Raw genomic sequence first — 17,963 nt, 5'->3', positions numbered from 1 at the left:
GATGTTCCTAACACAGTTTATTACTTCTAATCTGATAAACACATTAGTTTGTCAGGAAACACATATCTGGGAAATATTGCTCTGAAAGGGAAAGTCATACAATTAAACATGGATTAAGGTTTTCCGATGCTAACTTTGGACTGACCCTCCTCAGAAAATCCCAACAGGAGTTTTAAGGAAAAGGTTCGAGTTAACTCACTTTATTATCCCTGTAGGGAAATTATTAAATCTACCCAGCCTAAGTTTTACCCACACAGTACCTAGCATTAGCATTAGGGGCAGTGAACTGTCACTGAAGGCTCTGGAGGATGAACTTCAGATCCTCAGCAGGTCTGTGGTCACACACTGACAGGAGGAGGAGCTAATGCCCCGTTTCCACTGCATGGTGTCGGCCTCGACTCGACTCGACTTTTTTTGTGTTTCCATTACTAAAGGACCTGGAATCTGGTACCTGGTCCTAGTTTTGTGGTCTCACCTCCGCTGAGGTTCCAGGACTGTGGACCAGATACTAAAAGGTGACACTGTGTAAACACTGCAGACCACTGATTGGTCAGACAGTTTTCTGTGCCCCGCCCTTTTACAAACACAGATGTGTTAGTGGACAGTAAATCTGTGGGTCCATTAACCCACATGAGAACAGACAAACTCCACCAGGGCCGGTCCAGGACGTTCAGTCTGTGGTGGAAGATGTAAAACTTCAGACGAGACAACACACAACGACTGAGTTTATCAGCAACTGTCTGAACAGACGACACGGAAGTAACGCACCACATCGCTATGACGACCAGGTACTGTAAAGGCAGTAGTATCTGGAATGGAAACGGTCTGAGGAATACTGAGTCGACGTAGTGGAAACGCAGCATATATGTGGTGGCATTTAACCAGCCTAAAGGAAAACATGAGCTCCTGTGTTACGTGTTCACCTGAACTCTGTACTTTTATTATGTCATTATTTAGACGTATTATTGGACATGTGACCTTCGGACACACTCATACTCTGTACAAAGTTCCTAGAAGCTGTGAGCTCTGTACAGTCTCATCTACACAACACCATGTAGCGAGCACACTGGGTCAAGGCCCTTTTGGAAAACGGCTGCGTCAAGCAAGCCATGGACGTATCTGCAACGTACACAGCATGTACATGGAACAGCTCTGAGGAAAGCATCCAAACATATGGAACCTGTATTCAGAAGGCGATCGTCTGTCAGTGTGCCTGCTGACCCTGTGTATGCCTGATGAAGCCTTCCTCTGTCAGACGGTCCACTGTTTCACACAGTGTGTCTGACAGAACCTGGGTTCAGCTCCACCGACAGTTCAGATCCGTCCATCTGATGTTCACCACAGACACTCATGTTTCAGCAACGAGGTCTGGAACTAAAGCAGGAGATCCACATGTCTTCAACCAGGACCTGTCCAGACCAAGGTTAGAAGAGTTTTGGATTTTTCATTATACTTTAATTTAGTTTTGACTTTTTTTCTCTAATTCATTCATTCATTCATTCATTTTCTGAACCCGCTTTATCCTCACTAGGGTCACGGGGCGGAGCCTATCCCAGCTACTTATGGGCGAAGGCGGGGTTCACCCTGGACATGTGACCAGTTCATCACAGACTGAACATATAGAGACAAACAATCACATTCACACCTATGGGGGATTTAGATGAACCCATGAACCTATCAGTGCATGTGTTTGGATGGTGGGAGGAGCCAGAGGACCAGAGAGAACCCACGCAGACACGAGGAGAACATGCAAACTGCACACAGGAAGGTCCCACCCCCATGGACTAAAGGTCCCACCCCCATGGACTAAAGGTCCCACCCCATGGACTGGTGTTGGAATGGAAACCCAGGACCTTCTGTCTGTGAGGCACCAGTGCTAAACCACTGCACCACCGTGTCGCCCATTCTCTAATTCAGTTAATTTTAATTTGTTTTTAGAGCAGGTTTGCTAGTTTTTATTAGTTTTGGGTTTTTTCTAAATGCTTAGTTTTGAGTTTAGTTTTAGTATTTGTTTTATTTTTCTCATATCTTTTATCTTCTTCGCCGTTGTATTCAAATCAATCCCAGACAGGACTCTGCTGCTTTAGTCTCCATGTTTCCAGGTAGAGTGGGGACCAGAAGACTACTGGAAACCACAAGTGAACACAGTGACGGACCGTGAAGTGTCGTAGGTGCTGGTGGCTAAAACTGCTCGAGCCAAATAAATCGATTTCAATCCTACTCTGACAAAGACGAAAACGAAGGGAATTTTATCCATAATTTTATTTGTTTAGTTAGTTTTGTTAGCACACAAGTCAGTTTCAGTTAGTTATTGTTTTTTCTTTCAATTAGAGTTTTTATTTATTTCAGTAACAAAATTTTTTTCAATTCTAGTTTCGTCATTTCATTAGTTTTTGTTAATGATAATAAACCTTGGTCCATACCTGAACCCCAGAGTCCAGACGCACCCCAGAGTCCTGACCTGAACCCCAGAGTCCGGACCTGAACCCTAGAGTACCGACCTGAACCCAAGTCCAGACCTGAACCCCAGAGTCCAGACCTGAACCCTAGAGTCCCTGACCTGAACCCCAGAGTCCTGACCTGAACCCCAGAGTCCAGACCTGAACCCCTTTGAGAATCTTTGGATGTGCTGGATTATAGTTTGTGCTGGTCTGACTCTCCATCATTAATACAAGTGTTGACCAAAAATCTAATCCAACTATAAACAAATAAATGTGTGTTTTTTTTTTTTGTTTTTTTTTTTGGTTCAGTTGCTTGAGCTGTGTATGACATCAGTGGATCTGAACGTGTCTTCTAATCAGAACTAAAGGGTATCCACTGGAGTGTGGTGTGCAGGAACTATGTTTTCCAGGCAGTGCAGTTTCCATCGGGGCCCACCAGCAGTCTGGATGTTTTCCTATCCTGTCCTTGTAAAAGCAGCAGAGTTCAGATTCCAGTCTGTTCTAGTGGGACTGACAGACCTGTGTGTTGTATTCAGTTTAATACCACTGGTCTACAGTTTTTTAGAAATGATTTGCTTCAGAGATTAATGTGCTAAATGTTACGTATTTTAATAAGATTAATTGAAAATAAATGACAAAGTGCTGGTTTGCTGATGTTTTCAATTATATGATTAAGTGTTATTCACATATGTATTGGTTAATGTACATTTCTATAATAGTTTTATAAATCTTCCACTAAATAGAAGCTGTAAAGTGATGTATTCTAATGTGCAGACAGTGTTTTGAAGTAGATCTTGTAGCTCTGAGACAAATATTCCTTTGGAGTCAAACCCATTCTCTCGTTAATTCTTGAATTTCACATTTTGACCCAAGGCTGGATCTTGGAAAGTTCAGCCAACCAGCATTTTTGACTTGACTTTTCTTTATCAGTGACTCTCCTGTGGTAAAATTTCATTACTTTTATTCTGGAAGCATTTTCCTTGTAGACCAGTGTGTTTGCTCTGGTGACGACACTGAGCGCTGCAGAGCTTTGCACAGGTCTGCGCAGTCTGCTTCCATCTGAATTCTTCTACATACATGTTCAGTCATCTTTGCCAAGAGCTAAACGTTTTCCTGCTGGTAATTATTGATCGTGAGCCCAGGGGAGATGAAAGTGAGCGCTATGGCAGCGGCTGAACCACATGTTGGACTTGGACTGCCTCTGAACTCCTGTGGAGATGTGCGTGACATGAACCAGGACCATAACGTGGCCTGTGGTGCGCACGGTCTCATCTAATGACGTGGAATGACATCCTCAGACGTCGGCTTGGGTTTTCACCTCCTCAAGCCCTGAAATCACCTCTGCACCATAAGTGCTTCTTCACCTTGTCAGCTGCATTTTTTCAATTTCATAAATGACTTTATACGTTTGGACATTTCCCCATAAGGCCCGTGGAGCAGGCAGTGGTAATGCAGGTGGAGAGCATCCTGGATAGTCCAGGCCCACCTCTGTCAGCTGGTGCTTATATGGAGCTACAGGTATATTATATGTTGGATTATATTATTTATATGGGAGGGCAACACGGTGGTGCAGTGGACTTTTCTGGGTGGAGTTTACACATTCTCCTCATGTCTGCGTGGGTTCTCTCTGGTCCTCTGGCTCCTCCCACCATCCAAACACATGCTCTGATAGGTTCATGGGTTCATCTAAATCCCCCATAGGTGTGAATGTGACAGTGTGTTTGTCTCTATATGTTCAGTCTGTGATGAGCTGGTCACATGTCCAGGGGGAACCCCGCCTTCGCCCATAAGGAGCTGGGATAGGCTCCGCCCCCATGACCCTAGTGAGGATAAAGCAGGTTCAGAAAATGAATGAATGAATGAAAATATATATGGGGCTAGAGGTATATATTATTATATTATATTATATTATATTATATTATATTATATTATATATATTATATTATATTATAGATATGGGGCTTATAGGTATATTATATTATATTATATTATATTATAGATATGGGGCTTATAGTTATAGGCCCATATGTGGGATGAAACTGTTTGGTTCATTGACTGTGAGTCCAGTCTCTGAGATCCTCCATCATCTGTGGAGCTAACATGACCCCCCCCCCCCTCCCCTTCTACACTCCATCATCCATGTAAACATGCCTCTGAAGAAGCCATTCCTTTGTACAAGTGTTTTCTTCTTCACAGTACAGCTGTATGAGTGTGTTGGACATAAGTTTAGTAGTAAATTAGTAAAGCCCTGAGTATAATGGATGGGGCAGAAAGGGCCAGAACCAACCAGAGAATAAGGGATTACAGAAGACAAGAGGAAGGAAGAGCGACGTAGGAAGCTGTGGCTGCAGCTCAGTTCCTTCCCTCCCAGAGGAGAAGGACCGCAGCAGAAACAGAAGGTAAAAGGTGGAGGTTAGGAGGATAATTCCACCGTCTGCCCCCAGCGTCCTGCTGCTCTTTTGTCCTCCTCAGAGAAAAGACTAGAGCTCTTTTAATGAGAATGGACTTTACGCTGCTGCTGCGTGGAGTCAAACTAGTCAGAATGCAACCTTTATCTGGATTCTTTATTTTTTTGACCAGGATGGAGAATCCTGGAATCCTAGAGCGTGTTCCTTCTCTACCTCTAACACCCTCCACCCCCTCCTCCTGCTCCTCTGTTCTTTCCTCCCTCCTCCTTTGACGTGGCAGGTGGAGCCTCCTCTCCCAGCTCTGAACACACTAGAAAAAAGACAGGAAAATGACAACGGGTACACAGAGGTTCCACCCTGGAAAACTCTGTCGTCCATCCTGTCCATGTGAACACAGACCCTTAGACTGTCAGGACAGTGATCTGTTGGAGACTCAGATCTGCTTAGATCTGTTCAGTAAACCCACTGTTATAACAGAGAGCTGAATTTAAACTGGGCTTTAAAGGCCAGTGCTGTCACAGAATGAAATGAGCAGAATGTGTGCGTTTACTCTTTATCTAGTTGTTGGACAGCAGACATCATGTGCTTTACTTAAAAGATAATGATAACTTTGAAATTCAAACTATAATAGATAAATTAGTCCACATGACAGGTATATTCCACTGCTGGAGCTTGAGCAGTTGCATTTTGAAATGTTGGGAATTTCAGCTGCTTTGACAGGTAAGGTGATTAGGACAGTAGGACTGATCTGACTGACTGATTATTAAAACCAGTAAACATTCATGTTGACAGGCTGCTGGTTTTACACTGGTAGTATCTACTTCCCATTAAAACTCATGATGTTCAGTGATTATAGTGCTCAGGGTCTTCAGTGTCAAACCCCATCAGTAGCTTCATTTATTTATTTCTTTACTTTTGTAGCTCCATGCTTCCATGTGTCATGTCTGTCATCATCCTCAACAGTTGAGTAAGAGAAGTTCCAGAAAGCCTGTGATCTAACACTGATCCATATTTAAAATGAACAACTGAGGATCAAACACATTCATAAGAGTTTAGGAACATCTGTGGTGTGAACGTGCAGGACGTTCCAGTATGTCCCACTGGTGCAGCCTAGGACTAACATACATCTACAATTCAATGGGGTCGTGAGTATTTCTATAAACAATGAAGTACAAATGAATATAGTACTGTTATAGGAGCACATATCAGTGAGCCCGTTTACATGACCATCTAAACCAGGGCTGGCTAACCCTGGTCCTGCAGAGCCACTGTCCTGCATGTTCTAGATGGATCCTCTTCCAACACACCTGATCCATAGGATCAGCCTATCATCCAGCTCTGCAGAAGCCTGAGAACGACCGCCAGGTGTGCAGGAAGAGGGAAACATCTGAAACATGCAGGACAGTGGCTCTGCAGGACCCCTGATCGAAACAGCACATGTAATCTGATTACTTAGGGTGTCCCATTTTTGGGACTTCTTTTCCGAGCCAGCTCTTAATTTGACCTGTAATCTCTTATATATTTGTAACTCCCAAAAAAATTTCCTCCATCTTCAGGTGCCCGTCAGCCCAGTGCAGAAAACCCATTTTTAATGGAAAATCCTGCATTTGTGGGTTAGTTCTGCCAGATCTGCTCATGTAAATGGCATATTAGAGGTTTTGGGGGATGCTACTGTCATTTATGCAGGTCTACAATCATGTACAGGTCAAAGGTCACATGATTTTAGACCAGGTCAAGGTCATTTGACACTGAAACATGGGTCCAGTCCCAGGTTTGTGCAGATTTCTTTCTGGTCCCAGTCTGATTTGACAGATCTGCACTCAGAGCTGATTTCACTGCAGAACATCGGATCCTACAGTACCTATCTGGTACCCTCCATGTTCTGCACTTCAGCAGGGACCACAGTTCTTTTTCCAGTGAAGGGGGGGTGGCTGTGGCTCGGTAGAGCAGGTCGTCCAATAACCAAAGGGTTGGCGGTTCAAATCCTGGCTCCGACAGTCCATATTGAAATAAGACTAGACAACTAAGAAATCTGCAAAAACTTCATAAACGACAGTCTCATCCCCCAAACCCTCTAACACGACATTTGCATGAGCAGATATGGCACAACTAACCCACAAATGCAGGATTTTCCATTAAAAATGGGTTGTGTGGACATTCCATGCATAAGAAGAAACATAATTGATAAAGTACTCTTATTTTAACACAATCATAGTTGACTTAAAAGAATCATTTCTATATCATAATATATATCTTTGAATTGTAAATGACATGTTAACCCTGTTTGAGGTACAGTGTTCTGAACACATACTGTTCAGTATCCTTCAGTTAGAACCTGTTTTTAAACTGCACAGGCTCGTGCTCCAAATGGAAGTTCAGGACTTGAACGTATTCCAAATGTTCCAGTTGATTTAGTGAATTCACTGAGTCTAGGAGATCTACGACTCCAACAGGACATCTGTCTGAGGTTGAACAAAAAGGGGAAAAACACTGTTAGGACGTCGACATTCCCAGTCCAGAAACAACCCCCAGACCATGTGTTCCTCTTTTTGTTCTTAGAAGACCCTCATCCCCTCTGCTTCAGATAACTCACCTTTATGGGGGATGGGGGGGGGGGGGGGGGGGGGGGGGGGGTTACAGAACTGAGGACTGGCTCTGGGAGTTGCTTTTGGATGCGGCCACTCTCAAAAACATAATCCTTACATTTCCGAGGCGGTCTTTGTTGGGAAATACAGACACGGAGAGAGGGTCCTTAGTGAGGAAAGAACACCACGGCACTATGGGTAAAATCCTGTGACCATGTTGGAGTATGGGTCTGGAACACAGTGGAGCTACTGTTGGGGTTATGTGAGGGTGTCTACAGTAGTGGTGAAGTACAAAGGATGTGCCGGCTACGCCAATGAAACCAAGTCTGGAAAAACGACAGCAGACTGTACTAGGACTGAGATTCATGGATGGAGGCGCTGCTCATCTTCTCTGTGGGTCTGGGTGGTTGCATCGGGGGCTTACTGATAATGAGAATACTGCGGTGGGGGTGTGGTCTGGGGATGGAAATGGCTGAGGATGTCGACGCGAAAAAGACTGAATGTGATAAAATAGGACGATCAGGGCGCGGGCCACAAAGCACAGCTGTGCACTTTGACTGGAAAAGACCCGAACAGCAGTGACTGACCTGTTTTTATGAAAAACATCTGTCTGTAACAGGGGTGTCAAAGTCATTTAGTTCAGGGGCCACATTCAGCCCGATTTAACCTCGAGTCAGCCAGACCAGTAAATAAAAGCATAACTTATAATAATTATGACAACTCCTGTTTTTTCTCTTTTAGCGCAAAAATGAACAAAAACAGTAAATTATGAAAATATTTACATTTACAAACTATCCAAACTAAAAGATGTGAATAACCTGAAAAAATGAAATTTCATTAGACACTTAAGTGTAATTATAACAATATTATGCATCAGTGTATCATTATACATGTGCATAATGGATCAGTTCTACAACGCACAAAACATTCAGTAACAAATATTGTTAAAATTACATTAATTTTCTTGAGAAAATTCAGGTTATTCAAATTTTGTGTTAAAGGATAATTTGTTCATGTAAATATTTTCATAATTTAATGTTTTTTGCACTAAATCAAGGATAAAACTCTGAAGCTGTCATTATTTATAAGCATAACCTAATATTATTTTCCACATTAAACCAAGAAGTAAATTTGGAGTCATTATTCGGAGGGTTATTATGCTATCGTTGTACTTGAGCTCACATTGGTCAGTATGAGGAACCTGAACTTCAAGTAGTTCAACATCCTCGGTTGATTCTATCTTCAGTGTAGTTTTTGCATCCCGTGGGCGGGACTGGACCCTTTGGTGGGCCGGATTGGCCCGTAGGCCGGCATGTTTGACACCCCTGGTCTATATTCACACACGTGAACCTTCTGAGATGATTGTTTGGTGGGATGGGCGGCTGCTTTTATGCCAACGTCCTTCGTGGTAAATGAGTCAGTAAGTAAACCTTGAGGACTCAGTGTCTGCCTTCAATATCAAGGATGTGGATGAGGTGTCGAATTTCAATATCCAGCAAGCACTGAGTCTACAAACCAAACAGAAACAGTTACAGGAAAACAATCAACAGAACAATTAAACTGGAGGTCCTGAATGCTCTGCTGCACCGGGTAGAAAACACTGAAAAGAGGCAACAGATAAACTGACAGAACGGACAAAGTAGAAAAAAGGAAAAAAAAAACAACGAGAAAATCAGAAAATGAATTAAAGTGGAGAACAGGGACGGACGACAGAGGAGCAGCAGAGCAAACAGAGGAGGAGAAAAGAAAAGAGGCAAAGAAAAAGACAAAACATGACATCATTCCAAATGACAGGGCATGGGGACACACACACGTGCACACACACACACGCACACCACACACGCACACACACACACGCACACACACACACACACACACACACACACACACACACTGTTCTGGTTCACGTGGCAGACTGACACACCTCTTTCTGAGTCATACTTGAGCAGGATGGACCAACTGAAATGGACTGAATGGGTGAAGCGACTGAACGGCGTGAGTGGAGGGCGGAAAGTCACAGTGATGACGAGTTACAGACCAATGAGGAAGCTTCATTTACAACAGAATGATTCAGGCCTCTGTTTGAGCCGGCTCACACCCGCATACCAACCAGGCTCCTTCAGTCCTTCTAATCCAACATACGGGCTGCTTTCATCTGGATCCCACTGATCCTTCCAGTTCAGTCCACGTACAGAAACCTACGTACACCGCAGCTGTTCGCCAAACCTGAGCACGAACCTCCACGAGCAGGAGACCACAGAGCCACGAAGAAGCTGAACGTCTCTGACAACATCACAGGACACAACGAGTCCATGACTAGAGTGATCATCGCCTTCGTCTGAATATCAGTTAAACCCAGGGAACCTCCATCCCAGAGTTGGTTTCAATTCGACTGACATTAAGGACAGAGAAACAAGCGAAGATACTGAACGGAAGAGGCTCAAAAACCAACAAGCACTGCACACAACGCCTGCACAAAAATAAGACAGCTCAAGTCATTATGGGGGTAAAATGTCTTTTTTCAAGTAAAATTATCTGCCAGTGCAGTAAGAAAACAATACCAGCCTGTACCAGCCAGTGGAGTCAGTGATTACCCATCATGCCTTGTGCCAGCCTGTCTATAGTATAACAATATACATTTAAGCACAATATATATTTAAGCTGTGCAGTGAAATGTGAAGACCAGTCTACATTTTGTGCATCTATTTGACACTGATACTATTTTTAATTCCACTCCTTACATTTGTTCTGCAAACTCTAAGAAAAACCTAAGACTGTATGTAAGTACAATTCAATAATTAGCTTTTTATCAATGCATACAACGTCTTATCTTATCTAGTAATTTTGCAAACTATGACAAAAAAAAAATCCTTTTAGGAGACACAGTCCGGCTGGAGCTTGTGGCTTCAGATCGGTGCTGAACTGGTCTGAGATGGAGAATGGAGGAAGTGTTCCAGCTCATTGTGTCTTCATCCGTCCGTTAGCACCACTGTACATCCACCGCTCCGCTCTGTCGTTCTTTTCCTGACATTTGTGGAGATGAAATATTCATAGAGAACGTTTCCTCCATTAAACATTGATAGTGTGTGTTGTTGGGCTGCAGTTTCATTCCAGTCAAAGCTGGTCATACTCTGAGTTCTTTCACTGCCATGAAATCAATTATTAATGGTGTAACATTTTATTTGATGAAAATTAATGAGCTTCATTCATCATTATGTTAGTTTGGATTTGATTGGATTTGTTTTTGACATTGTTCATTAGCAGACTTACTGGATGGACTAACATGGCAGGATTTTTATTTATTTATTTATTTATTTTAGTTTCTGACAGTAACAAGTCTGGTTTGAAGGAGGGTTCCGTACTTTGGGAAACCTTCATCCCGCTCCTGCAGACCCACCTTCACGCATTTGCACAGACAGGACTTGTAACCCCACTACTTCTGAAACCTTCATGACATTTACACACCTGCTGGTCTCCAACTCCACCACCCTGGGCCTGCTTTCCCAGATCCTCTGCTTCTGTCTCCACCTCTACTGTTTATTATTCTCCTTCCCTCTGGGACTGATTTCCGTTCCACTCTCTCCTGTCGCCCATCTCCCTAAAGGACTGGTATTATTAATTACATCTCTACATAGAAGAAAGAACAGAGGCTCCGTGTGGAACTTGTGTTAGATCCGTCTGTGTTTGCTCTGACCCAGATACAGCCCAGGACTGGCTGCTGCTGGTGTGTGTGTGTGTGTGTGTATGTGTGTGTGTGTGTGTGTGTGTTCAAACTAATACGAACAGCTATTCATGGACTGTCAAACGTATGCATATATGCAGACTTGTGTTTGTGGCTGAACCGTATGTGAGGTTACGATCCTCTTATCCACATGCTGTTGTTCACTGTTGGCAACGAACTGACAACAAAGATTAACAACACAACACAGAGGATGACTTTGTTTACTCGCCTCGAGGTGACGAGGATTTATGAATCTACATGTGAGGCTCACATTGTCCTCGACAGCAGCTCTGACTGGGACTGAGCGAACAGAGAGATTAGTTCCATTTATGCAAACTATGAAAACGGTTTTAAAAGCCCAGTTTGACCTAAAACAGACCTGAGGTATAAGGACTGGCATTTTTAAAATTAAAGGTAACACTTCAGAATAAGTCCGCACTAGGAAGCATTAGTTCAGCATTAACAAAAACTGAATTCATCATTTATAAAGCAGATTTATGACATGAATACTCATTAATATATGGTTTATAAACACAGTTATAAATGTTTTACTCATCATTAATAAGCTCATCTACAATGTGCTTGATGATTATATTTTCATTCTTTATAAATTATGGATTCAGCATTTAAACAGTTAGTATTGCATCATTTACAAACCAGTTGTGATGTGCATTTCTGCTCACACATACACTAGTCACACATGTACTAATGGTGAGTGAATATGTTAGTGTGTATTTTATATGAACTCACACATTTATTTTCCAGTAGATGTCCTATAAACAGTTATTAATGCAGGAATTCATTCTTTCAGGTAGTTCTAAAGCACTAACTACTCATGAATTCAGTCTGTGCTGTGAGCTCATCTAAAGTGTGCACTATCTGTGACATTTAAAGCATTTACTAATGAGATTTAAAGGATGGAAATGAATAAAGACTCACAAAAGTCTGAGTTATTCGAACAAATGAAAGACACAGCACATGGGATTATTAAAACAAACTGCATGAATGAATGATTATGATTATGAATGATGAGTAAAACATTTAGAACTGTGTTTATAAACCATATACTAATGAGTATTCATGTCATAAATCTGCTTTATAAATGATGAATTCAGTATTTGTTAATGCTTAACTAATGCTTCCTAGTGTGGACTTATTCTAAAGTGTTACCAAATTAACCAGCTGACCTATTTACATATTTAGTGGGACTTAAAGTGTCCCTGTACTGGTCCTGTTTACCACATTAACTGTACTCTGTGTTTTACCGATCAGGAACGTAGGCACAAATTCAGTAAAAATCCCAATCAATGCACCACACTGGACCTTTGATCGGGCAAATTATGGGCGGGGTCAGAACCTACGGGAGCAGCCATTGGCTGTAAGTGACGCACTGTCGTTGATTCCAGGTGACCAGTAGCAGTAAACCAGTATCAGTCAGTGAGACAGATTGAGTTAAAGTACGTGTTGGCGTTTGTTTGTTCACTTGTATCCTTTCCACTCCACCATCATCCTACAGACACCAAGCACTGGTCGATCATGTGTCTGCTTACACTGGTGTCTGCTGCACAGGCTCAGGGACCAGCGCATGTCAGTCCAGGTACCAGGACCGTTAGGGATTGTTGTATTGTTTAATTATTATCATTATTATTATTATTATTATTATTATTATTATTATTATTATTAGCATTAGCATTAGCATTAGCATTATTCTTTTCTTCTAAATGTTTGGTATTATGTCTGTGTGTAAACTAAACTAAAAACAGACTACCACCTCTTTCCCTCTTTCTTTGGCCACATGAAGCTCCTCCTTCATCATCTCCTGTGCTTTCTTTGTTCCTCTTCTAATTCCAGCCTCCATATTTGGACACTCAGTCTCAGTGCAAACAAGAGATAAGAGCTGACGTGCACATGCAGAGCAGGTGACACACTGTGTGTGTGTGTGCGTGTGTGTGTGTGTGTGTGTGTGTTGTTGGCAGCTCTGTAATTACCTGTGGGTGAAAATGAACAAACACTCGTGTCCTGAGATAAAATGCCACCAACACCAAAGGCTGGTGGAAGTCCTGCTCTGCGCTCAGACAGACATCCAGACTGAGTAAAGAGGCGACTTGGCTACCGGTGCCTGCTCCTGCATATTTTACAACTTGTCCTGCGACCATCTGCTGCCTTTCACATGCACTCGTGCACGCACACACACACCCAGCAGAACAGACTCCAGAACAGTCAGGTTAGTCTTCCACAGTTATGCCTCTATTAGCAGCCACAACACAAGCTAATGCGTACGTTTGAACACACACTGGAAGCATCCAGCTGACACTGGACACTAGGGATGGGTGGTGTAATCAGATTACACTGAGGATTATCTTCATTTAGTTTTTAGGGAGAATCATACAGTTTGCATCATAAATACTTGACACCAGTGTAGTCGTTACTTCATGGGCTTTTTTAACAAGTGTATTTGTGCCAGCTCATTTTGTCAGAGTGCATTCATACAGACTCAGAGAATCTGGTCTTAATGTAGTCCACTTCATTTGGCAGGAGTTTGTGTGATGGCATTTGATGACAGGGATTATGAAACTGTGGGTATGTAAGGGAAATGTAAGCCATAAATATTCAGTCACTAGTTGACTTGAAATTTAAATTGAAAAATGCAAATTAAGAGCGTTTTCAAAAAACTGATTGAGAATGAATAATTTATGATGCATGCTGTCCCCAGTGGGTGGCGCTGTAGACCACATTAAACATGGGTCGAATAAAAAGAGTGTAGAAGATGCAGAACTTACTGTTTTCCATCAAATAAACCAGTGACTTTGTTTAAGACAGAAGAATAACTCCGTTTCATCAACACTTCACACTAGGGATGCAAATTATTGACTAATCCATTAATCATTAGTTGGTTGACCTTATCGATCAGTTAATGATTAATTGATAAACGGCGATTTTCCTGAGAACCTGAAGTTCTCTTTCCATAGGGTCTAGAAGAGTAAAAGCTAAATATAGTTTCTATACTTCATGAATAAAAAATGTCATCTTCCTGAATGACTGATTTATTGAACCATTGGATACAGTCTGTTTTCGGAATTCATCTGTTGGCGTGGCGGACTGTAATGGGGGGGGTTACATACGGGTGCATTTCGTCGGTGGGCAGTGTTGGGCAAATTATTTTTAAAAAATAATTAGTTATAGTTACTAGTTACTTTCTCAAAAATGTAATTGAATTATTAACAGAATTACTCCTTCATAAATGTAATTAATTACCAGGGAAAGTAATCACTGTGTTACTTTTTTGAAAAACCTTCAAATATGGAAAGGAGGGCTCGACAGAAAAAGACTGAGAACCACCGATTTACTTTAAGATCTTCAGGACAGACGGACAGACAGACCTGCAAGTACAGATGCACCATCTGAACACGTTAGAATCACACACTGACCACTACCACACACTGACCACTACCACATCACTGACCACTACCACACACTGACCTCTATCACACACTGACCACTACCACACACTGACCACTACCACACACTGACCACTACCACATCACTGACCACTACCACACACTGACCACTACCACATCACTGACCACTACCACACACTGACCACTACCACATCACTGACCACTACCACACACTGACCCCTACCACACACTGACCACTACCACATCACTGACCACTACCACACACTGACCTCTACCACACACTGACCACTACCACACACTGACCACTACCACATCACTGGCCACTACCACACACTGACCACTACCACATCACTGACCACTACCACACACTGACCACTACCACATCACTGACCACTACCACACACTGACCACTACCACATCACTGACCACTACCACACACTGACCTCTACCACACACTGACCACTACCACACACTGACCACTACCACATCACTGACCACTACCACACACTGACCACTACCACATCACTGACCACTACCACACACTGACCACTACCACATCACTGACCACTACCACACACTGACCACTACCACATCACTGACCACTACCACACACTGACCACTACCACACACTGACGCAAAACGAAACAAGTAATAACAACACACATCCAACACACCATCAATTCCAATCAAACCTTAACTACATTGATGTGGAGTTCAGCACAAATGTACATGTGTGCATGTGTGCATGTACATGTGTACATGTGTGCATGTGCATGTGTGCATGTGCCTGTGTGCATGTGCATGTGTGTCTGAATGTCCTCAGATGGGCTGGAACCTCAGAAGGCCTTTTGTGTTGATCATGGGCTGCCTGACTGCTGTTCAAAAACCTGCTGGGTGTCCAGTTGTTCTCCTGTGACCTTTGTGCTCAGTGGTGTGTAGTATTTCAGCCATTAGGATGAGATAAATGCAGTTTGGAAAGAGCTTTAATTTTATTTTAGATCATAATTGAATAAGAGAATCCTGTGATGCACATCTGATAGAGCAGAAATAGATTGTTTTCCTCTCTGTGAGTTAAATGGGCCGTTTGGACCTGGGTCAGTGAAATCAGTGAATTTGTTGCATTTTCATTTGCTCTGACTAGACTTACATACTTTGGCAGTGAATGTCATAAGTTCATCTTTTAAGCCAATCAAAGTAAAAAAACAAACAGAATGTTCTTGATTACATGTTTGTGGTCCAGTGCCCTTTAAGCAGGCTGGTGACCTTTGACAGATGATGACATTAAACAATGGTTTGAATGTGTTCATCTGACATGAAAACCCATGTACAACCCCATCAGGTCGTCTCATCTTCTCTGGCTCTCATTGTAAACCATGTAATGAAAGGAGTGAGCTGAAACAACAGGAGACAACCAGAGAGTCAAAGTTAACTTAATTGTAGGGAAAATCACATTGTCTGTTGGATTAAAAAAATAAATGAAAGACAAGAAAAACACTCCTCTGGTTTAATTTCTTCCTTTAGCCTTTCAAAAAACTAACAAACGAGTCCAATATTTGCTGTTGCCTGGTAAATTTTTTGAGGTTATTATGAATGAAAATAAGTGCTAAAACTGAAATTAGCACAGAACAAATAATTTGAATAAAACAATGGCTGGTTTCAAAAACACAAAAACTAAATAAAAACTATAATGCACAATACAAAATGAACAAAAATCAAATAGAAGTGGAGATACAATCACCTTTTAACTTCGGTATAGATTAAACGTTAACTTTATTAATTTATTAAACCCACAGGCTATCAACCATCTATGTTTGACCTGTCCAACACACACAGCACTAGCATCGCATTAGCACTGAACACATGAGCAGCTGCCAACTGCACTGAAGAGGCTTCCAGACCACTTCCGATCTTCATCAAGGACACTGACCGGAGAATCAACCGACCCACACCTGTTTTTGATGGTGGGGGAACTGGAGGACCAAGACAAACCTAACCAACCACTGATGAATTACTAAGGTAACACTTTAGAATAAGTCCACACTATGAAGCCTTAGTTAAGCATTAATAAATACTGAATTCATTATTTATAAAGCATATTTCTGACATGAATACTCATTAGTATATGGTTTATAAACACAGTTATAAATGTTTTGGAAAATAAATGCGTGAGTTAGTATAAAATACACACTAACATATTCACTCACCATTAGTACATGTGTGAATAGTGTATGTGTGAGCACAAATGCACATCACAACTGGTTTGTAAATGATGCAATACTAAATGTTTAAATGCTGAATCCATAGTTTATAAAGTATGAAAATGCAATCATTAAGCACATTGTAGATGAGCTTATGAATGATGAGTAAAACATTTATAACTGTGCTTATAACCATATATTAATGAGTATTCATGCCATAAATCTGCTTTATAAATGATATATTCAGTATTTATTAATGCTTAACTAATGTTTCATAGTGTGGACTTATTCTGAAGTGTTACTAATATTACTCAAGCACACTGTGAGTCTAGTGATGTTAAAAGTTCTTTGCAAACAAGAATCTATTGTCTTTGTACAATATTGGAGCCTTTGTTCAACTTCTGCAAATCAACATCTTCCTCCCAATATCTGTAAAACGGAGGCTATGCAATTCAAATACAAATACACCTGCCGATGCACAAAACCACCTGAAATGCGTCTGTAACCAAACACCAAAGCATTCTGTCAGTCTGCGCTAACCTGACCAGACCAGACTGCAGCAGTGTTCTGTCGGTGGGGGTGCAGCGGTGCGGTGCTGTGGACAGTGGATGGTTCGCGGACGGCGTGGAAGAGCTGTGAAAGACAAAGCCACGACAGAGAAAACAGGTAACAGCATGTCCAGTGGACTAAGGGCTGATGGGAGAGAGGCAGGGGGGCGGGGACGCGGGATGGGGCCCTACCTCCCATGATCATTGAACTTATAAATTAAGCCACCATGGTGGGTGGTCGTGGTCGGTGGAGGTGGTTGGGTTTAAGGGACACACAGAACATGCTGGAAACTCTGTACCTTTCAATGTGCCTTCAGAGAGGGCCCAACTCACCCCCGGAACCATTAAATCTAGAGGAACGAGACCGTTAGTCAGGGGAAGCGAAGAAGCAAGGAAGGAAGGAAGGAAGGAAGGAAGCATGGATGAGAGTTAGAATCAAAGGAGTCAAAAAGAGAGAAAGAGGGAAGAGGGATGGAGTAAGGCCAGAAGAAGCGATGAAAGATTTAGCTGGTTTGTGTTCCTACTTTTGTCTTTCCAGTGATTCTGAGTCCATTTCTTTCAATTAACAGTTTGGTTTCATAACCACCACGAAGCTACTGAACGCTTTTTAAATCAAAGCACACATTTACAACCGTCCGACTAA

At 42.1% G+C, this 17,963-nt stretch overlaps 1 protein-coding gene across 1 annotated transcript in view; it reads right to left on the bottom strand.

Annotated features, from left to right (window-relative positions):
* LOC115439498 (voltage-dependent T-type calcium channel subunit alpha-1G-like) overlaps positions 1-17,664 on the bottom strand; it is a 57,151-nt gene extending 39,487 nt beyond the window's left edge. The window contains exon 1 of the mRNA XM_030163312.1: positions 17,620-17,664. The gene's annotated coding sequence lies outside the window, so the exon portion shown is untranslated. The remainder of the gene's footprint in view (positions 1-17,619) is intronic.
* Between the last annotated feature and the right edge of the window lie 299 nt (positions 17,665-17,963).

Source organism: Sphaeramia orbicularis, chromosome 19, assembly GCF_902148855.1.
Source record: "Sphaeramia orbicularis chromosome 19, fSphaOr1.1, whole genome shotgun sequence".
Taxonomy (NCBI): Eukaryota; Metazoa; Chordata; class Actinopteri; order Kurtiformes; family Apogonidae; genus Sphaeramia; species Sphaeramia orbicularis.
This window is presented reverse-complemented; position numbering and strand designations above follow the sequence as displayed.